Source organism: Equus caballus, chromosome 5 (assembly GCF_041296265.1).
Source record: "Equus caballus isolate H_3958 breed thoroughbred chromosome 5, TB-T2T, whole genome shotgun sequence".
Classification (NCBI taxonomy): Eukaryota; Metazoa; Chordata; class Mammalia; order Perissodactyla; family Equidae; genus Equus; species Equus caballus.
The window spans coordinates 16,516,928-16,540,521 of record NC_091688.1 but is presented as its reverse complement, the minus strand read 5'-3'; the positions used below and the strand labels follow the sequence as shown (position 1 = coordinate 16,540,521).

The window sequence follows — 23,594 nt, the reverse complement described above, 5'->3', positions numbered from 1 at the left end:
CATTCATCAGTTGTCAAAATCAGGAGCATGATAACTTCCTTAAGTGACACGCACTGTAGCCCAAGCACCACAAAGCTTCCTTTTGCATGTTTGGCAATGATAATTTACTACTAGTAATGTAAATCATGGAGAGTTGCAATGCTTTTGCAAAATGTCCCCAAATTTCTTATACTAAGCATTTGACCCCAAAGCTCCCAATTCAATTTCTCATCCCAATTTAAATGAATATGTTTATGAAAAATGGCCTCTTCCCCATGAGCTTGTTCTGGATACTCTGGAGCAATTTTGGTTTTCTACTACAGCCTCTCTCTTCCATAAAGTGCCTTGCTAAATGACTCTGTTTTAGATGCCTGATTCTGGCTGCTGGTGAGACTGACCAAGGGATGCGGCCATCCGCTCCATCTCTTCTACAGGCCTGGACCATGGCCCTCCTCCTCCACTCAACCTTCTTTGATATGGAGTCTGCACTCTATGCCCAGCACAGGGCCGGCCCCAGGGAGGGGACCTCCTTCCAGAGCACTCTTTCTCACAGTCCCTGATGTCTGTGTTCTGAGATAAAGCAAGCCTTGTGCTCCATCCCCTGTGCCAAGCACCTGCTTATCAGTAGGCAAGGCAAACATCGTTGGAATGTTTCACAGTACGCTTAACCAAATTCCAATGCTATCCCAATCACCTGGCCAAGTGTTTTGAGCACTCACCAGTCCTGGCATTGACAAGCCCTTGAAGGAGGTCAACAACTTCAATGAGGAGAATTATCAGCTTGTCCTTTGCATTGAACATATCAGGTTGACCTGCAAGAATAAAGGACCACAAGGGCTGTATCTTGTTTGTTTTGTTCTCTAATGCATCCCCTTGTACCCCTGGAATGCTACCAGAGCAGGCCTCAAAAGAGTGCCAGGGACATAGCTGATACTCAAGAAATGATTTTTTTAAGTTGAGATAAAATTTCCTTACAGTGAACAACCTGTTCTTGAACTTTGTATAAATGGAATCATTTAATATATGTACTCTTTTGCATGTGCCAGATTTTTAAAGTCAACATGTTTGGAAATTTATCCATGTTATTGCAGGTATTAGTAGCTTGTTCCTTTTTATTGCTGTGTAGTATTCCATGCATGAATACAGGCATACTTCAGAGATACTGCGGGTTTGGTTCCAGATCACTGCAATAAAGCGAATATCACAGTAAAGTGAGTTACATGAATCTTCTCGTTTCCTAGTGCTTATAAAAGCTATATTCACACTATACATAGTCTATTAAGTGTGCAATAGCATTGTCTAAAAGAACAATGTACATATCTTAATTAAAAATTACTTATTACTAAAAAACGCTAACCATCATCTGAGCCTTCAGTGAGCGGTAATCTTTTTGCTGGTGGAGGGTCCTTCTTCGATGTTCATGGCTGCTGACTGCTCAGGGTGGTGGTTGCTGAAGGTTCGCGTGGCTGTAGCAACTTCTTAAAACAAGACAACAATCAAGCTTGAGACATCAATTGACTCTTCCTTTCATGAAGATTTCTCTGTAGTGTGAGATGCTGTTTGATAGCATTTTACGCTCTTTAGAACTTTTTTCAAAATCGGAGTCAGTCCTCTCAAACCCTGCTGCTACTTTATCAACTATGTTCATGTCATATTCTAAGTCCTCTGTTGTCATTTCCACAGTCTGACAGCAGCTTCACGAGGAGTGGTTTCCATCACAAGGACACACTTTCTTTGCTCATCCACGGGGAGCCACTCCTCATCTGTTCAAGTTTTCTCATGAGATGGCAGCAATTCAGTCCCATCTTCAGCTCTACTTCTGATTCTAATTCTCACTATTTCCACCACATCTGCAGTTACTTCCTCCACTGAGGTCTGGAACCCCTCAAAGTCATCCCTGAGGGTTGGAATCAACTTCTTCCAAACTCCTGTTAACATTGATATTTTGACCTCTTCCCATAAATCACAAGTGTGCTTAATGGTGTCTAGAATGGAGAATCTTTTCCAGAAAGTTTTCAATTTACTTTGCCCGGATCCATCAGAGGAATCACTCACTATCTATGGCAGCTATAGCCTTATGAAATGTATTTCTTAAATAATAAGACCGGAAAGTCGAAATTACTCCTTGAGCCATGGGCTGCAGAATAGATGTGTTAGCAGGCATGAAAGCAACATTGATCTCATTGTGCATCTCCATCAGAGCTCTTGGGTGACCAGGTGCATTGTCCATAAGCAGCGATATTTTGAAAGGGATTTTTTTTCTGAGCAGTAGGTCTCAACAGGGGGCTTAGAATATTCAGTAAACCGTGTTGTAAAGTGGTATGCTGTCATCCAGGCTTTGTTGGGCCATTTATATAGCCCAGGTGGAATAGATTTAGCATAATTCTTAAGGGCCCTAGGATTTCCGGAACGGTAAGTGAGCATTAGCTTCAACTCAAAGTCACCAGCTGTATCAGCCCCTAACAAGAGAGTCAGCCCATACCTTGAAGCTTTGAAGCCAGGCATTGACTTCTCCTCTCTAGCTATGAAAGTCCTGGATGGCAGCCTTCCAATAGAAGGCTGTTTCGTCGACATTGAAAATCTGTTGTTTAATGTAGCCCCTTCGTTAATTATCTTAGCTAGATCTTCTGGCTAACTTGTGCAGCTTCTACATGAGCACTTGCTGCTTCACCTTGCACTTTTATGTTATAGAGATTGCTTCTTTCCTTAAACCTCATGAACCAAACTCCTCTAGCTTCAGACTTTTCTTCTGCAGCTTCCTCCCCTCTCTCAGCCTTCAGAGAATTGAAGAGAGTTGGGGCCTTGCTATGGATTAGACTTTGGCTTAAGGGAATATTGTGGCTGGCCTGACCTTCCATCCAAACCATTACAACTTTCCCCATATCAGCAACAAGGCTGTTTCACTCTCTTATCATTCTTGTGTTCACTGGTTAGCACTTTTAATTTCTTTCAGGAACTTTTTCTTTGTATTCAAAACTTGGCTCACTTTTGGGACAAAAGGCCTAGCTTTTGACCCACCTGAGCTTTCAACATGCCTTCCTCACTAAGCTTAATCATTTCTAGCTTTTGATTTAAAGTGAGAGATGTGCGACTCTTCCTTTCATTTGAACAATTAGAGGCCATTGTAGAGTTATTAATTGGCCTAATTTCAATATTGTTGTGTCTCAGGAATAGGGAGGCCCAAGGAGAGGGAGAGACGGGGAACAGCCAGTCAGTGAAGCAGTCAGAATACAACATTTATCAATGGTTTTGATTTATGGTGTCCCAAAACGATTACAACAGTAACATCAAAGATCACTGATCTCAGATTGCCATAACAAATATAATAATAATGAAAAAGTTTGAAATACTACAAGAATACCAAAATGTCACACAAGGCACAAAGTGAACAAATGCCATTGGAAAAATGGCGCTGATAGACTTGCTCAATGCAGGCTTGCCAAAAACCTTCAATTTATAAGAAAAGCAACCTTGCTTGCTCACCGCAAACCTTCGACTGTAAAAAATGCAATATCTGTGAAGCAATAAAATGAGGTATGCCTGTATCCACCATTTGTTTATCCATTCTCTTGTTGATGGATATTTGGCTTTTTCCAGTTTGGGGCTACTATGAGCAAAGCTTCCAAAAACTTTCTTGTACAATTCTTTTAGTGGATGGATGTTTTTATTTCTCTTGGGTAAATACTCAGGAGTAAATTTGCTGGATCACAGGGTAGGGGTAACTTTACGGGATTCTGCCAAACTAGCAATAAATATTTATGGAGCTCTTTGAAATGCATCCAGATAAGCTGTTCTTTCAATTTGAAATATCCTCTCCCTTTCTCCATCAATTACAGTAAAATTCACTTTTCAGGATTTTGCTACCTAAAGACTTCCCTGACTGTCACAATATGTATTCAACAAGTTTAATGTTAACAGATATTTATTTCACATCTACTAGGTTCCTCATATTTTATTATTTTCTGAGGCTATAGAGATGAAAACCAGTCCTGTCCCCAGGAAGCTCACAGCCTAGTAGAGAAGACAGGCAGCTGTAGTGGAGGACAGGAGGTGTGCACAGGGTGCTGAGGGGCTGCAGAGAGGAAAGCCATAACTGCCTTCCAGGGCTTCATAGGACTGGCCGTCCCAGCTGAATCTAATAGCTGGGGAGGAGGAAGAGGAGCACATTCTAGGCAGAGGAAACTGCAGATGCAGAGAGGGGAAAGCCAGCACTCTTCCTCTGGGGACAAATGAGTCCCTGTGGCTGGAGCAGTGGGTGCGAGTGTGGGTCAACGGAGGCATCAAGGAGACAAAGGGGGCTGGGAACAGCCAAGAAGACCTGGATCACAGAAGGCTTTGAATGCCATGTTAAGGCATCTGGACACTACCTTGAAATCAGTGGAGACTCACCCAATGGTCTTAAGCAGGGGGTCACACAGTCAGAATGAACTGCCCCTCCTACTTTTCTACAGCAATTGGCTTGACCTTGATCACACCACTTGTTTCAATTTGCCTCTTGCTGCTGTGGTTTGCACGTGTGCCTCCCCTCCACCCTCTCCATCTGGCCTGCAAGGTAAGCCTCGTGAACGTCTTCCGGATCTCTGTGACCCCAAGGTGCCTGTCACAGGCATGTATACAGTAGGCACAAGTGCTTTGTGGGTATTTGATGCATAGGACTGAACCACGAATTCCTTGAGATTATCATCCTCCTCAAGGCTGCTAGGCTGAGATTTAAGGAGGATGTTAGTTTTCACTGGGGCATAGGTCCTATTGAAATGGGTGTGAGAGAAAAGTTCTGAACTCTAAGATCGAAGAAAGGGGGAAAAAATCACACAAAACTAAGAGCTCTCAGTTGTTCTTATCATAACCTTATCTGCCTCCCATGCAGAATCCCACTGAGGTATTTTGGGGCTGTGCTACAGCAAAAACCTTGTTGCTTTTCTGAAGCTTTCTGGAATTTCTGTCTAGTGAACAGATGGTATTGTTTTCATATGAAGAGCAAAAGAATTTTATGTACTCAAACACTGAAAGCTTGAGAAAACACACAGAGCACGGGTAGTAATTATAATGGGGAAGGAACATGATATGTCAACAGAGAGTTAGACTCTGTACAAAGCAAGAGTCCAGTTGGCTCCTTGGCCAGTACTATGGACTCTTCAGGGGAGTGTCAAAGTGGAGGGTGTGTGTGCACTGATGTGGTGCTAAGGCAAGCAGGCACTGGGCCAGGCCAGGGGCTTATTTACAAGTATGACTGAATTGTTCTCTCTCTACATATGAAGTTCCTATTACATGCTTGGCCCTGAGAATTCAGAGATGAAAAGAGACAGTCCCTGCCCTTAGGGGATTTTCAGCATGGTAGTGGAGACAGACTCAAAAGAATCTGCACAAAAAAAATGAGAACAGAAAGTAGAGGCCTCTAACCCTGCCTGGAGGGATGAGGGGAGGCTCCTGGGGGAGGTGAGATCTCAGCTGAGTCTTCTGAGTTGACTGGGAGCTGGACAGGAGAGGTGATAATGAGATAAAGTAAGGGACAAGATTGAGGGCATTCTGGACAGAGAGGACAGTGTGAGCAAGGGCATGGAGGTCCCAGGAGTGAGGTGAATGCAGGAAAATCATACAAGCAGTTCAGCATGGCTGGATAGGGCAGGGAGGGGCAGAAAATGCAACTAGAGATGCAACCTGGGGATTAGACATATCCAAATACAGGGAAATATCTGAGCACATCCATATTACACAAGTTTATGCAAATTACTTGCAAAACAATGTGTACCCTATCAGTAAACCTCCTCATAAGGTTGAGTGCGTGGGCATATTTGCTAACAGAACCACACTGCCTAGATCAACAGGTTACACAAGGTGGAAGTAGTCATTTATTCCTTTAATCTAAACACATATAGAGAGCATGCGCTGAGTGCCAGGCGCTGGAAGCCCCTTGATGAATACTACATTGCTAACAAAATGGCCAGCACTTGGCACTCTGCTCAAGGTGAGGACTCCATAGACAGCTGCTGAATGAATAGATGAATGATCGATTCGGGCCCCTTCCCAAGGATCTCACAGTCTATTGGGAGAATCAGAGAGGTAAGAAGATGATTATGATATCAAATAATTACAATTAAGAAAGAGCAGATAATTCATCCCAAAAATGTCTGCAAAAGCCAGAAAAGTAAACTAAGTAAATGAAGAGAGCTTCAGGTGTGAGACAATAGGGACTAGTGGGGACCACAGTGGGTAGAGAGTATGTGCTCATTCTAAAGGAGACAGTTGCTACTCAACTCCAGGCAAATTAGGATCAAAAGAAGCTGGAAATTTGTGTTTTTATCAAGTGAAATGTTACTGTCTAAATCGGTTGCTCTCACATGCCCAGGGTTCTAGCTTGATGAGTCTGGTACCCACATGGAGGTGATTGCATAGAGAGAGAGACATTGGTTAGCAAGACATAAGGCCTGAAAACTGCCTTTCTGGACAGACATGGCATGGGACACACTGACCTGCATATTCAGAGGGGGACACCATAGCCTTCACAGCCAAGAGGGCAAACAGTGTCAGGCACTGCCAGCAGCGAGGACCCCCACCTCCCCATAGGCCATGGGGCTCGTGGGCACCTGGTGAGGGCCTGACTTTAGGTCACTCTCCAGCCTTCTTAGGCCAGGACAGGGCTCCTCTCCCCTAGAGAGGACCTGTGTGGCACTTGCTAATTCTCTGGCCACGGGGGTCTGTTTGGGACTGTTTGTTCTGCAGAAGGAAACAGAAGATTGCAGTGTGTCAGAATCCTGCTCCTCCTCCTGCACCGCTGCCTCCCCCACCACATAAAAGCTGCTGAACAAACAGAGAAATCAAAGATGATTATACCCTGCTAGAAACCCGCATGCTTCCGCCTGGCTGCTTCTCTTTGCCAAACTGTTATGTAAGCCACAGCCCCACTCAGGCCTGGACCCAAACAGAGATGCCATTGACAGCCTGTCCATGACCTGCTCATCACCCACAGCTTTCCTCAGGCTCTGTCTCACCTGGAGTGGACCTGCCCCGGCGAGGGGAGGGCCACAGTACAGGCTGACAAGCGGCTTTTACACTTGTCTTGGGATTTCCCTCTCTCCCTTCCCAGCCAACTCAGAGATAAGGGTGGGTCAGGATTAGGAGTTTAGTTTGGCCAGATTCCAAGTGACTCAGACATTTTATACTGGAAAACTCCATTTGGCAATCTGGGAGAGTTGAGTGTTTTTCACCCTCGAAAGTGAATAATCCTCTCTGGCTGTTTAGATACCAGAGCTGACCAAGGATCTCTTAAAGCCCAAGGTGACCTCCCAGCCAGAAAGGGCCCAACCACAGTGCTCTGATGACGATCACTTATTTCTATTTAGGGATCCTGGGCATGTCCCTCAGCCCTAAACCACCTCCACGGACTTATAAGAGCTTTTCCTTTGATGTGTCAGTGACTTGGGTAAATGAGCTGAATTCTCATTCTTTTAGAGAAAATTCTTTTAGAGAAAATCTCAGGGTTTTATTTTTTTCTTTCTACATCACAGGGTTAGGAACACTCAACTGCTTCTACAGCAAGTGCACTAGATGTTTTAAATGTTAATTCCAGCTTTTTGGCTTGGTTATAATGATATCTGAAATGAGGTCCCAGCTATTTAGTGTGGACAACATTCAGGAGTTTATATATTCGTATCTATTCAACACTGAGATTCCATTCCTCTGCCTTTCGTACATTTAACTGACCACATCCTAGTGTGAGAGGCTCAAATCTTAGGCAGAAGAGGCCTGAACTTTGGAGTCAGATGACCCCTGTGTTGGAGACAGAGCTTGATCCTTCCCGGGCCATGTGACCTTGTGCTACAGCCTAAACTCGCGAAGTCCCTGCGTCTACTGGTTCCCCTCAACTTTCATACATCACTTTAGAAAAGCTCAAGGCATCCAAGGGTACCATTCTGGCTTTGGAGAATGGCTGACTGTGTCTACCTCCCGCTTGTTCCATCATGGAAAGGGTGAGCAAGAGGGTTCAGGGCACAAAACCCTTGGTGGGTTGGTGAGATTGCCCTGGGAGCGAGGAAGTGGACTGGAATCTCAGGCTCAGGCCTCTCTCCTGGCCCTCATCTCTTTTCCTATTAACCCTGGAGGGAGCCCCTCACAAGCCAAGGGGCCAGGGCAGTTGTTCGACGATATCTCACTCTTAATGAGCTAGGAGCCAGATCTTGAAGTTGATGCTGATATCTCCTCCCAGGAAGATGGCTAGCAAATTCATATTCCTTGCACGAGCATTTTGAAAAAGCTCAAACCAAAGAAGGAATTGCCTTTTCTAGATCCCAATTCCACAGGACTGCTCAATAGTCCCTGAATGCTAGTAAGAGAAGGGATTTGTGGAGGTACCCCGTAAGCACCATGGCAGAGAGAGAACAAACTCTAAATAGCCTGAGAACTGTTTTTCACTAAGTTATGCATTATAACCACAATATGAAAGTAATAAATTGCCCTCCTATTGTCTGAATGTAAAGAGATAAACCAACCTCAGGTTCGAACCCCCTTCTTCTTCCTGCTCTGCTTCAAGATGACCTTTGGCCAGGAAGTGAAATGTGGGCCTGAATGCAGTAAAGCTTGGGTTCTTTCATATGGCCCAACTCTCCCCGTCCAGAGGGATAAAAGTCCCTGCTTCTGGAATCCAGTGGCCTCTGTGAGTGAGCTCATCCAGCCCCTGCTGGTTTTCTGGATAATAATTAAACTCATGTTGACCAGCCTTGTTACAAAATTATCTAAAAACAGAGAGTAGTGATGTGGTTGGGAGGGGGCCCTGGGGAACAAACCTTTTTGAGCATCTTCCTCCCTCTGCCCAGCTACTGGCTTCCTGCCTGGCTATCCAACCTCAGACATGAAATCTCCCTCCTCAGACCCATCATCAGATCTCCACCTGGAGAAAGGGGATGAGAGTAATATGAATTGAATAATCCTGACTAAGAGAATTGTTTCTTCATAAAACGAGCTCTCTTTAATCTGGCTGGAGCAGGGCAGAGAATAGGGAAAAGCAGCCAGCGAAAGCATCGAGGCTGCATGAACCATGGCCCCCAGATGGTTAAAACTAGGATGGGATGGTAAGCACCAGCGAACACTCTTATGTGTCTGAGAACTAATGGAGAAAAGCGACTGGCCGGTCGACCAGTTTGAATTCACGAGATCAGCCCTTCTGAAGCCTCCTCTTCAACCCCAGGCAATATGGCTGCAAAGCGACAGCTCTGAAGAGATGGACAGAGGGGCCTGAATCAAACACAGAGTTCAAATGGCCTCAATTCCAAAAGATATAGATAACAAAGTTAAAAAGTATGTGACACATAATTTTTGTCAATCTTGCTTTCTCTACAAAATAAAAAAAAAAAAGAACAACAGGAATTGCTGACATATGTATCGTAGGATTTAGAGATACCCAAACACTGCAGTGTAGAATTTTGGAACTTCTGCACTAAACTTTAATCATTAATAACTACTGCTTGGTCTAATCTGGGCCATAATCTTATGTATAGTTAATCAATTGTTTCCGGAAGTTTCTAAGAATAAAAAATCTTCTGGAATATGTATTTGGCTTTGGAGAATGAGGTTCTGTTTCCTTTTTTAATAAACTTTATTTTTTAAAACAGTTCTAGATTTGCAGAAAAATTTCAAAGAGAGTATAGAGTTCTCATGTACCTCTCAATCAATTTCCACTATGGATAACAACTTACATGAATATGGTACCTTTGTTACAATTAATGAACCAATATTGATACACTATTATTAACTAAAGTCCACACTTTAGAGAATGGGAGTTTTACAGAAAATTGGCATTAAATTGTCAACTTAGAAAATTTAGAGAATTGGCATTAAAATTCCTCAGAGGTATCTAAACTCAGGCTTTCACATGACAGAGAGAAGTTCTTTGCTGATGTCTCCCCCATCACCTCTGGAGAGGAGACATTTCCTGGTCATTCGCTGCTTTGCTGTCTACTTTCTGCAAAGGAAAAAATGTCTTCTGGTTTAAGAACTTGGCTATCCGCTGTGAAGCAACCCCCATACATCTAGTTTTAAGTTATTATCCTCAAAACTATTTGAAAATAGCAGCCGAGTGAGCTGACAAAACATGGGGATTTTGGACTCAAAAGCTTGAATCCCAGTTCTGCCAATTATAAGCTATTACTTTATCATGACTCTTTTTCCTCATCCGTAAAATGGAAACAATAACAGTATTTTCCTCATTGATTTGCTGTGAAGATTGAATAAAAATATTTCAAAAGCACTTAGCACAGTGCCAGGCAGATAACAATAGTCCGTAAAGGTAACTGGCATTAAGCTTAAAAGGGGAGGCCCTTTTGAAAAGCAACTGTGGTCAACAGACTAGTCAATGAGTAATTGAGATCAATTTAATGAAAAATAGCTTTTTAAGCAAAGATCACTTTCAAAGGTCAGTAGGGAGAAGATAAATAGTTATAGAAGCAGAAACTTAATTACTTGAAAAATTCTTTTAAAATTGGAAAGAAAAAGATAAAGGGATTGCCGATGTGAAAATGTGAGGAATTACCCCTGGGTTTTCTCTGCTTTACCATTCCGCTTGAATGATTAAAACATCAGTAAATGTTTAGAGCAGTAAAGATCTCTTTTAAAGGTATTGTTTAGGGAGAAACGATGTCTCAGGGCTAATTAGGAATATTATGGAGAGCTGGCCCCTATCTCCATCTCTGGTTCCTGTTCACCGCGTCCCATCTCATCACACCTTCCAATGCTCCACCCATGTGGGACTTCCTGCAGCTCATCAAACACGTGGGCTCTCTTGCCTCCCATGCCCTTGTATGCTCTGCTTATAAGAGCTTTGTGCCAAGATAAGTAGGTCTTTGCTGGGGTTTGGGAATTTCCTTTGATATATAAGATTATTTGTTATAATTTTGTTATCTTCTTGGCATGAAATTTAGTGTAATACAAAACACTGCAAGACACTCATAACTTGGTTAAAATTTCAACATTTTGTGGCTCATAAGTCAAGACACCAATATACCTACACAATAGTACAGATTCCCATACAAAGAGCTCCTGGGCCCAGCAATAAGTATTTTCTGGATGTGACCCCAGACTCAGGCCTGGAGCAATGGCCATGCTGTCCTCGGGCTGAAGAGTGCCTTGGAACAGGGGAGCTGGCTGCTGTGTCAAGGAAGGTACATTCTGATTCTGCCTAGTATCCTGCACTTAGAGAAGACATTGTTATTTCTGTCTCAGAGTAATCATTTTGACTGACAATATTCTCTCCCTCCAAAGTGGCAAGCTAACATGGGGGTAAAATAGGATCTGATTCACAAATGAAACCCCATCGAGTGGTGATGAAAACAGACAGAAGCAGAAGGCAGACCCATACCTACCCTCTGGCTTCTGCCATTTTAGGCCCCCACGTTAGCCTTGCCATTCGCTTGCTGGGAGATTATTCTGTGGTTTTGGCACAGGATGACAATCTGGGAGAGAAAGCAAAGTCTATGGATGTGGTTGCCTTTTCTCCTCTAAGCCAACTGGTGCCTTGTTTTCCTGTGAGCCTGCCACTGTGGGAAAATTGCGAGAGTGTAAAGTTTCCCTCTTTGTCCCCAGCGCACTTCATTTACCAGCGAGCCAAGCTGGGAACAGAGCCGCCTCTCATACAGCTCATGAATGACTCCATTTTCTCAAGGCATCCTCTGCCTGCCCATTGTCGAACTGTCATGCCCTCTTGTATAGGTGTTCCCTGTGGCCTCAGTTGTTATGTAACGCCTGTGCGGGGACCGTTGCATGAGAGTGAGAGATCAGAGAGAAAGGAAAAACCCAGAGGGTGACCAAGACCAAAATGCCTTCCTGGAGAAGGAAAAACAAAATGCTAGCCATTTGTCAGCTCTTTTCCTTTGGCGTGTTTGCCTGAGTGATAAGCTTTGATTGCTGCCATACAAAGCCCCAGGGCTGGCTCAAGTGAACCCTTCTGTTTCTATCCATAAGACAGGACATGCTGTACCCTCACATCCACACTGGCAGAGCTGCCACCTGGATCCTCCCACGAGACTCTGACAAGAATCCTAAGTCCTCCCTCTCATGGCCTAGGAGGAAAGGACTCTCCCCTCCTCAGTCACCACTTTCTATGCCTCCCTCTCCTGCTACATCCTTGGCCCATGAGCCCCTCAGTCCTGCTTAGAGAATCACACCAACCCCCTGGCTTGCCTATAGCAACTTCCAGGTGGTCTTGACTCTTCATCAGAGCTCAGTGTTGATAGGCTGCCATCACTTGGCATCCATGAATGGGGCTGCTATCTCCTATCTCCTACACCTGCATAACCTGGATGCAAGTTTGGGGCTTAAATGTCATCCATCATCCCTTTTGGTCACACTGCCAACATTGGGGTGAAACAAAGGAAGGTGGAAGTTGTGCTTATCCTTCTTCCTCTCTCTGCCCCAGCATTTCCCCCAAGCTTGTGCTGCAGAGCACCAGCCCTGGTGCTATGAGAAGAGGCTTCACGGCAAATAAAATAGGGTTGCATGGCCAGATACTTTGCATACCCTGTATCTTTGTCTGCATAGAGTATATCCTGCATAATCTACCCCACACTTAGAAAGCCATCATGCATGTCAGCATAATAAAACCCTGAAATGTCTGCAGTAAAGAAACTTCTATCACTTTGGTGCGACATTTCCCAAACTTACTTGACTGTTAGTCCACAAGTTCCATGAGGACAGGGACTTTGCCAGCATTGTTCATTGAATTTGTAGTTCAAAGTCCTGTTGTGGGTGTTCAATAAATGTACTAAATTAAATTGAAGTGAATTTAATTGACCCTTCTTTCCAACTCATACACATTAACATCCTACAGAACTAAAGGGCAGGAACACCCTTTGGTGAATGCTGGTCTACGCGATTCCCTAATTCTATTAATTCCAATGAAAAGAGAACAAGATCACAGGTAGATGCAAGATGAAGACCTTCTGGTCCTCACATAAGAAAAGTCTGCAAGAGGTTGTTCTGTCCACAGTCCTGTGAATGCACCCAGCTCAGCCATGAGCCATTCCTCAGGGAGGATGGTACATGCCTCTGTCTCTGCTGCTCACTGGGACCTTCTGACTTGTCCTTCCACTCACTGTTTTGCTCACTCTGGTTCTTTGAACCCTTACCTTTGGGGACTGCCGCACAGATTTTTCTGACCTTCATTCTTGTTATAAAATCCATTAAAACAAAATCATATCTCTGTCTTACTGGCTGGGACTTTGGAGTCTGAGAAAACTAGATTTGAATCCATATTCTGTCGTTTACTGGCTGTGAGATTTTTAGAAATCTCTTGTACCTGTCAGAACCTATTCTCCCCTGTAAAAAAGGGATAATAGCACCTGCTTTACAGAGCTCTTGTGAGAATTAAACGAGCATGTGAAGCCTCAGCATTTAGCCAGTGCCAGGCACATGGCTGCTATTATTCAATTGTTCTCCCCTCACGGCTTTCAGCCGTGCCTGCTGCCTCAGTTGGGGCATATGCACACGTCCAGGTGACCCTCTGCTCTCCCTCTCCTGGGTTAGCCCCATGAGTCCCAGGAACTCTGGTCCAGACATCCTCTGCCTCTGGAACTTCTCTCCTCTCTTCTCATTGGTCCCCTCATTGCTGCAGCCTTCAGTAGCCGCTTAGATTCACCGCTTCACCACTTCTTTTGTCTCCTGGGGGCCCCCACAGAAGAGGACAATCCTTCATTAGTAGAGTGTTTTGTAGTTTACAAAATTCTTTCTAATACATCATCTCACTTAATGCTCACAACAATACTCTGCAGGCTGAGTCATCTTTCTACAGATAAGAAAAAATATGACTCAGTCTCTGGTTTGAGGTTACATAGCAATCAAGCATCAGAGGCTGGATTTGAACACAGGTCTGGCTTCAGATGCAGTGCTCTCCCTCACCCCTCACCACAGCTGCCTGGCTAACTGTGAAGCACGATGGGAGGCAGAAGCCTATCCTTCTGCTCCTCAGGACCTTGTCATTGACATTCCCTTTCTACCTCTACTTCCATCCCAGAACACGGTCTTGGGCAGCAATAAAAGGACCTGGAGAGAGAGGACATGGGGAGACAGAAAGATATGGGGGAGGAAAGGGGAAGGTAGACCAACCAACTTCCAACTGCGGGTCCCAGATTCTGGTCCTGCCCCTGATCCAAGGGTTCCAAGCCTCCCCTTTCCAGGACAGTGGTGCATGGAATGTCTATGTCCACATCCAGTAACAGCGAGCAAAGATATTCAATGAACTATGCAGAAGAAAATTCTGATTAGCATACTTGAGGGTCCAGTATAAGGAATGTTACATTGTCAATGAGTAAAATACCTCAAAGCTCTCTAGAGGGCCTTGTTCGATCCTTGTTCTATTGAGAAGAATAAATACACACACAAAACACATATGCCACACAAACACACACATCTCTTTGGTACTAAAGTAAAGAAACAAACATGATGTTCTTCCTTTTTAGCTTGTTCTTTATATCACATCCTATAACAAATACATGAAATCTAGTGACAAATCCTAGATCATTTAAGGGTCCAGGATGCTTTGTCATTGTAAATCAGGGAGCCTGTAGATGTAAGTTCCTGTGAAAAACAAAGCACATCAGGAGCAGGACACATTCAAAGGGCACAGTAATCCTAGGCCAGCACCATGGACAGTCACCCATCTTTCTCCTGAACACTGAGGCCCCATGCCCTATGCCCTAGAAATATAAGAAGTGGCAAAGGAGAAGAGAGAGACAGGTCTTCTTAATCTGTGGGAAGAATGATGCACTAGGAAAAGTAGGCTCTTGTGTTCTTCTGTAGGGCACTGAACACTTTTTTGGAGAATCAAGACTGTGATACATGAAACAAGAAAGGAATGATAGTTTCTTGTCCTCTGGTATGGAGGTACCAGGAATAGCCTGTCACATGCTTCCCTTCCTTCTGGTCCACTTTAGTTCCTGTTTCTTCCTCCAGCCTCCAAAGGGCCATGAAAAAGTATCTCCAGTGTTATTTTCACGCAGAAGCCTCAACACCAGGAGTTAAAAACCCCCTGACTGGCCATTCCATTCTGCCATCCAAGTGCACATCTAGAATTTCAAATTTCCACCTTTTTATAGAAAAAGACATCAAATCAGAGCTCTGTGTCTGAAATTTGGTGATAAGGAGTGTTCTGCCTGTACATTTCTGCATGACAAACCCCTTCAAAGCTTAGTAGTTTAGAACAACAACATCTATTTTGCTCATAAATCTGAAATCTGGGCAGGATATAGAGTGAACCCATTTGATCCACCTTGTGTCAGCTGGGGCAGCTCGAAGAATGGGAGCTGGAATCCTCTGAAGCCTCACTCGCTCCCATGTCTGTCACTTGACGGGAAGACACAAAACTGGGGGCCGAAAGAGCTGGGGTTCCATGGGCATCTCTCTATTTCCATGTGATGTTCCAGCATGCAGTTTCAGGGTAGGTGGACTTCTCACAGATCAACTCAAGAGTTCCCACAGTGTAGGTTGCCTTCTATAATCTACCCTCCGAAGTTACTCAGTGTCACTTCCACCACATTAGACTCATCAGGCATTCACAAGAGCCACCCAGGTTTGGGGGTGAAGGGAAGACTTCACTTCTTGATAGGGGACTGACAACATTTTGGGACAGCATGTAGGACTAGAAATATAGTTGTGGCCATTTTTGGAAAGTCTGACCTGTCATAAGGAGTAACCAAATGGAGGGGACATCATCCTGTTGTGTTACTAGTTTCTGAACTACTGCCTTTTGAGGGTTATAAGCTATAAGAGGATAAAGCAATAAAACCAAATAGAGGCCAAGTCAGTTGCAAAAAGCATCCATCCTCTTCTTATTCTTTCTGCCTCTTCAAACCACTGGCGACAGGCACTGAAGCAGGCACCACCATTTCTGTCAGTCAGAAAGCCAAGGGAAACTCAGATTTTTATATCAAAGACAAGAAGGTTGACAGTGATCCCAGGACTGACAGTGGGGTAAGGAGAACAAGACTAACTATTGCTCCAGCAACTGGAATAATCAACAAAGGAACTTCTTTCTGCTGAAGGGAGGGTTTTACTCTGAGGAATCAGGGGTGTAGTTCCAGGACACAGATATAAGGAACTGTGGGAGGAATGAAGGCATAAACAAATCTAGCTTCCAATCTCACTAGTAAGGAGGGTAACATATTAATAAGTGGAGCTCTATGCTATGGGACACAGTAAAGAAGCATGGATCTCTTTTCATGGAGTGAGAGGAAGAAAAAAACCATAAAAATATGTCAGGGCTCTATGGGGCTGGCCCAGTGGCATAGTGGTTAAGTTCGTGGGCTCCATTTATGTGGCCTGGGGTTCACAGGTTCAGATCCTGGGCGCAGACTTACACACTATTCACCAAGCCATGATGCGGCAGTGTCTCACATACAAAGTAGAGGAAGACTGGAAAAGATGTTAGCTCAGGAACAACCTTCCTTCAAGCAAAAAGAGAAAGATTGGCAACAGATGTTAGCTCAGGGCCAATCTTCCTTACACACACACAAAATATGTATATGTGAGGGCTCTAAAAAGAGAAAATGAGAGTTCATTCTCATTATCCTCATCTGGTTATGTAAAAAATAAATGAATTTTTTCAAATAATAAACAATGATTAATAAGCTGCAAAATATAACACACCTTTAAAATATAATACTAGTGCTTATTAATAGTATTAAAAATTAAGATGCAAAATAAAACTCAAGAAACAACATAATAAACCACCTATTGAAATGACCAAGATGCTTGGACAATATGCATTTTGATTTTCATTAATCTTAGAGAGTATTATTCAATTAAATTCTTCAAACTGAAGAACTGAGGATCTATCGAAGTTATTAAAGACCAATTAAGCGCCACCACTTACCTGGAGTGCCTTCAAGTTTCTTAAGAGGGAATATGTTTTATGACTGAGCTCTGCCATGGGAGCACACTGAAGGGTCACTTGGACTAGCCTGGGGAAGCTGGGGAAGATGATTCTTGAAGAAGGAGCACAAATTAAACAACTGAAGAAAAGAAGGAAGGACGAGAAATCCACGCAGAAGGAGTAAGAGGAATGCTCGGAAGCATGATATGTTTGGTAATTTTAGACCTCGAACAGTGGAAAATGAGGCTTAAGAGGTAGGCAGGAACCAGGTTATGAAACCATGACAAGGAGCTTAGAGTGGATGACAGGAAAGCACAGCAGAGCTTTAAACAATGCAATGTCGATGTGGGATCACTCTATGAAGGATGGTCCAGATAGAACGACATGAGACCAGTTAGGAGGCTGGTGCTGAATTGCAGGTGAGCAGTGATGAGAGCCCATGTTAAAGCAGTCAGAGTGGAGATGTCCAGGATAGGGACAAATATGAGAAATATTCAGGACACAAACTCATCAAACTTGGTGATTTGGTGTAGGAGAGAATAAGGGATGGCCACTAGGATTCTAGTACAGGCAACTGGGAGGAAACAGTGGCACCAGGTGAGGCAGTAAACAAAGAGGAGAAGCAATTAGAAATGGGGGAAGAGATGCTGAGTTTAGTTCAGGGCATGCTGAAGCTGATTGACAGTGAGCAGATCCATCTGGTAGCTTGTACTAGCCTATCATCTGGCACTCCTCTGTGTCCCTAGAGACCCTTGGAAAGAAACAAGACCAGTCTTCCACTTGAGGATCCCTTACAGGATTTGGAGGGACTGAGAATGGGGGGCCCAAATTTATAGGCATTTTCCACTCATACCACTAAAAATTTTATTTTGAAAAGAGAGATTGGGCAGAGAAGATGCTCTGCGATCTACTGGATGAGGACTTTTTAGGTTGAGAAGTCTAGTGGTCCATGTAGAAACTGCCTTCATCAGCATTTTGTCTACTTCATCCCTTTACCTAGTCTTCTTTTACTCAACAAATAGTGTCTGCACACTCGTTGTGCTAGGTGCTGAGGATGCAAAGATGAACAAGAATTAGAGAACACCTTTAAGAGACTCACAGCTGAGTATTAAGAAATTATTTTGACTTCTGCAGCTGACAGTGCAAAACTCTGGTTTAATTCAAAATGATCTTTTTTTTTCCAGGTAGGGTAAATGATGTTTTAGCGTAAAACAAAACAGGTTTTATAAACAGCCTTAGCTGAGCTATTCTAGATGTATGACTGCAGTGAGTTCCTTGGCCTAGCCAAGTTTGAAAATGGCAAACTAGATAATTCAGACCGATTGCCCTATTGAAGATAACCAGAAAAGCCAGGGAAAAAAGAAAAAGAAAGCTAACAAGAGGGTGAAGAATTACTGGGCCAGTTTGGGGGCCCAGAGAATTAAACTGGTAGATAGACCCTGAGAGCATTTGGTAATTCCTAAGGGGTTGGAGAGAAGCTAAGAGGCTGAACTAAGGGAACCGATGGCAGTCCAGAGCCTGCCACGGTGAAGAGAGTCGATGGTGAATTCCCTCACTTTGAGTTGAGATGCTGAAGAAGTGAGGGTGAATCAGAAGTAGATAAAATCTGCCAGGCATTTCAGCTTAGAATCATCCCAGGCCTGGGAAAAGCAAATGTTAATCCTCTCCAAAAGAAGAATACATTTCTGCAAACAATTTTGCATGTACAATTATTGGCACATAATTAAAAAACAGGCACAAAAAAAAAGGAAAAAATATAAATAACAAAACAGCAGAAACAAAAGGCAGTAGGAACAAACCCACATGGGATCTAAATATTCGAATAATCAAAAACAATTTTTAACATAGATATCTTTTATCGGTCAGGTTTCCAACCAGAAACAGATGGCACAGTCAAATTATGATATTTTGGGGGAGAATTTAATAATTTACAAAAGTGGGGGTAATGATAAGGAAGAGACAGTCTAGTTCCCTGGGGATATTACCAAGAAAGAGCCTTTATCGCTCTAGGCTTGAAGAGGTGTGAGGAGGAACGAGCCATCAGAACCTTGAAGCAGAGTCTATGGTCAGTGGATGCGGCCAGCCCACAGCGACTCCACAGGGAGAGACCAGGTAAACAGCATCCAGTCTCTCTCCTCTCCTTCCCTCTGATCCTTCTGGTGCTCCCAGTAGCCAGACACAGCTGGAAGCCAGAAGACAAGAAAGCCCGTTAATATAGCCCATGCAGATATGGGGTCGGGGGGAAGCAAGCTGGAGTCGGGTGAAGAGACGGCTGTAGAGGTCAACAAGATAAATAACACACGTCACTTTTCAAGGAAATAAATAAATAAGAAATGATTGAAGATTTAGAAGGAGACCTGGAGACAATATAAAAGAGATGAGAATAAATTCTAGAATTAGAAAAATGCAAGGATCAAAATTGTAACTAATTTTGAATTAAATAAATGAATGACTTTAGCATTTGATACGATCCGACTGAAGAGAAAATCTGTGAGTTGGAAGACAGGTCAGAAGACAGTATATCAATCTATCAAGATTGAAGGTTAAGAAAACAATTTTTCATCCAAACTGCATGCAAACCAAAACTGAGAGAATTGTCGCCAGCAGACCCACTATTGAAAGACCTACAATTAAAGAATGCTCTTCAGTCAGACAAAAGGAATATGATTTCAGAGGGAAAGCTGGAGATCAAGGAAAGAATGAAGAGCAATGAAAGAATAAATATGAGGTTAAATATATAAAGATCAACCATATAAAACAGTAATCACAAAGTGTAGGAAGTTTATAATATACATATAATTAAAGTACACAACAACAATGGTATATATTTTAGGAAAGGGAAGGAGTGAAGTTAACATTTAAAAGAATTATTTTTTAAAATGTAATTTCCAAGTTAATAAATGGAAAAAATGGAATAATAAGAAATTCACCAATAGAAAAAAAGGCAACCAGGAAAGTAAAAAGAGACATGGAATAGATGGGAGATATAGAAAATGCTAAGTAAGGAGGCAAATTTAAACCCAAACATATCACTGACTGTAAATGTGCTCCAATTAAAAGAAAAGATCGTCAGACAGGATTTCAAAAAGAAAGAGATAGCAGTTATACCCTGTTTATAAGAGACATACATCTAAACCATAACAAAACAGGAAGGCTGAAAGGAAAAGAAGAGAAAAAGTATAATAAGCAAATAATAACTAAAAGATACTTGGGAGAGCTGTATCAATTAAAGTAGAATTTAAGACAAAAGGAATTATTGGCGATCAATAGAGACCCACTTCATTATGATAAAGTTGAATTCACCAGGAAAATGTACTAATTCTAATTTTTTATGATACTACTAAACATAGCCTCAAATATACAAAGCAAAACTGAGAGAAAAACAAATCCACTATGATAACTGGGAGACTCTTAACATACTTCTCACAGGAAGTGATAGAAGAAGTAGACAAAACCCATTGACTATATAGATTTGAACAACACAATCAATACACTTGACCTAATGGACATTTACAAAACATGCACACAACTGCAGGCTATATATTTTTTTCCAAGCACACAAAGAAAATTCACAGAAATTGATCATATGCTAGATCATAAAACAAGCCTCAATAAATTTCAAAATATTAAAGTTATTCAAAGTATTTCTCTGCAAAAAAAAAAAATGACAAAACAGTAACTAGAAATTACTCGTATGTTTGAAAATTCAGTCAAAGAAGAAATCATGTTGGAAATTAGGATCAAAATTGTAAAGATGTCGTTTTTCCCTAAATTGATCTATAGATTCAGGCAATCTCTCCAAAAAGTGAAAATAACTACAGGGTTTTTTTTCTTTTGTGGAAACTGACAACCTGATTCTAAAATTCTTTTTAGATATACAAAGAGCTAAGAACAACCAAGACATTCTTGAAAAAGAAGAACAAAGTGGGAAGGCGCTGTACTGGATATTAAGACTAATTGCAAAGCTACAGTAATTAAGATTGTGGAATTGGGGCAAGGATAGTAAAACAGACCAATGAAACCAAAGAGAAAGCCCATATATGGACGTTTGATTTATTATGAAGGGGACACTCCAGAGCAGTGAGGAAAGGATGGTCTTTTCAACAAATGTACTAAGACAGTTTGGATGTCCATACTGAGTTACAGTAAAAAATTTAACCCATACTAACACTATCATAAAAATTAATGTCTGCATTTCACAACATATACAAATATAAAATCATTATGTTGTACACTTGAAACTAATATAATATTATATGTAAATTATACCTCAATAAAAAATTAATTTCTGGTATAACTTGGACCTAAATGTGAAAGGTCTTAATAAACCTTCTAAAGACAATATAGGAGAATACCATTATGATGTTGGGATAAAGGAAAGACTTCTTAACCAGGACGCAAAGAAGACTAACCACAAAGGAAAGCATTGATAAATTGGACCATATTAAAACTAGTAACTTCTGTTCACCAAAAGACACTATTAAATGTGTGAAAATATAAGCCACACAGTATAAGATATTTGCGAGACATATAAACAAGCCATCTGTTTGTATCCAAATTACGTAACATTCTATTAGAAATCAGTAAGAAAAACTCAACAGAAAAGTGGGACTTGAAAAGTCACATGACAAAGAAAATATTCAAATGATGAATAACATTGAGATGCTGCTACACACCCACCGGAATGGCTCAAATTAAAAAGACTGAGAATATTAAGAATTGAGGAGGATGTAGAGAAACAGAACCTCATACACTGGTGGTGGGAGTCCACCTGCTTAGGAGCATTGGCATTAACTAATGTACCTTCCAGCCTAGGAATTCCACTCCTGGTTACATACCTGCAGAAATGTGAGTACACATGCACCAAAAGACATGTACGAGAATATTCATCATAGTGTTATTTATAAGAACCCAAAGCTGGAAACAATCCAAAAGCCCATCAACAGTAGACTGGGGAAATAAATTGGGTTCTATTCATATAATGAGATATCCTAAAGATGTGAACGTGGAAAACTAAGGCCACAAACAATGACAAGAATAAAGCTTATGAACATAATGTTGAGCAAAAGAAGCCAGACATACAAAAAACACACACACTGTACGATTCCATCTATATGAAGCCAAAAAAAAAAACAAAAACAAAAGGTAAAACTAAACCACAGTGTTTACGGATTAATGCTCAGGTTATGGTAAAACTATAAAGAAAAGCAAGCAAGTAGTTTCCATAAAAGTCATGACAGTTTTTTTTCCTTTGAAGGAAGGAGGAGGTAAGAATTGAGAGGAGTCACAAAGGGCCACTTCTGGCATCCTGACAACACCTAGTTCTTGATTTGACACAGGTGTTTGCTGTGTGAGAAATCACGGAGCTGAACATCTTTGTCTTGCGCACTCTTTTGTATGTGAGTTATAGTTCATGATAAAAAGGGTTTTATAGACACACTCACACACACACGTCTACATATTTAACACAATGTTAAGCACCCAGCCTCATGCCTGGCACATAACAGATGCTCAGAGAACATGAGGTTGCTTCTCTTCCCCCATTCCTTCTTTCTTTCCAGCAAGGAGAGAAGAAAAAGAGGAAAATGTGAATTTTCATAAACATCTCATTTCCCAAGTACAGGCACCATCATTCTCTTGCTTTCTTACAACAATCTCATTGCCATGGCAACTGCAACCAAAGGTTGAGCATGTGAAGAGAAGGAGGGACATGAGCATGACAGCCTGAACTTGATTACCTCCTTGCATGAGGAAATCCTCGCTAATCACTGAATTGCTGGAGCCCTAAGCCAAAGGCACCCATTAACGGATAATGTGTTTGTTTTATATTTTATTTTTCCTTCCAAAAAACAAAGCAAAACCTTTGTTTTAAAGGCTTACCTTTCCCACAACTGCAGTTAATCCTATAATCACTGGGTGAATGGTTATCGAGCCAGACATTCTTTGTGCGTCAGAGAAGCAAGAGGTCAGCAGTGGAGGCATTGTCCTCCATGGGATCGCAACGCCTGGGGAGGACTGGGGACAGGGTTGGGTGGCAGGCACAGCGGGCTGTGGGCTGCAGGGAGCTGCCACTCAGTTGCTCCTGCTCCGGCAGGCGTGTTTCAGCCTGCACCCACCGGGCAGGGTGTCTGCATCGCCCTCCCGCTCTCAAGCCTCAGCTTCTTACCCACAGCCGCTTGACATGTTTAGAACAACACTTGGGAAAAACACTTAATCTATCAGAGACATCCGAAAATCAAGGAGGTGCCAAAGGCCACTTTTAAATTATTCCCCCCAAGCCATATCCTCCCCTCCCCCCCCACCCACACATCCATACGTCCTATTCACCTACCAGATACCAATCTTGGAAAGAGATGAAGGAATGAGATTTCTGGGCCTGATAATGAGTAACAAGTCTCAAAGGGCCAAATGCTGAATTCACAAAGGACTTTGGAGGCTTATTTTCAGCTGATGTTGAAACTCTCTCTGGTGACCTCAAAGGAAATTCTGCATGTAGCAGAGATTTGTTCTGCAAGGCAGATCAGACTGGAATTCCTTATGGGCTGGACGGAGGTGGGGGACAGGGGAAGGGAGTCAGAAGGAGACATCTGGGACTTGGCTTTCTTGGACCCATGGAATTAGGCCAGAAGCATTCCTCTGGTTTATAGAAGTGAGAATCTCTGAAGACTAGGTTATTGATTAATTAACTCAGCAAATAGTTACTGAACCCTCTAGTATGCCTGTGCTAGGTGCAGGAGTTAGACTAGCCAAGCAGACACACTGT

The 23,594-nt window shown here is 42.5% G+C and overlaps 1 long non-coding RNA gene across 6 annotated transcripts in view; it reads right to left on the bottom strand.

Annotated features, from left to right (window-relative positions):
• Nucleotides 1-23,341, bottom strand: part of LOC102147982 (uncharacterized) — a 65,509-nt gene extending 42,168 nt beyond the window's left edge. For 2 of the 6 annotated variants that reach the window (XR_011438481.1, XR_011438482.1), the window contains exons 1-2: nucleotides 23,163-23,341; nucleotides 699-791 (exon numbers count right to left, since the gene is read on the bottom strand). This is a non-coding gene — a long non-coding RNA (uncharacterized lncRNA). Of the gene's footprint in view, nucleotides 1-698; nucleotides 792-8,465; nucleotides 8,671-22,711; nucleotides 23,040-23,162 lie in introns of those variants that run through there. The other 4 variants (XR_011438480.1, XR_011438477.1, XR_011438479.1 and 1 more) reach the window with 4 other exon arrangements.
• Between the last annotated feature and the right edge of the window lie 253 nt (nucleotides 23,342-23,594).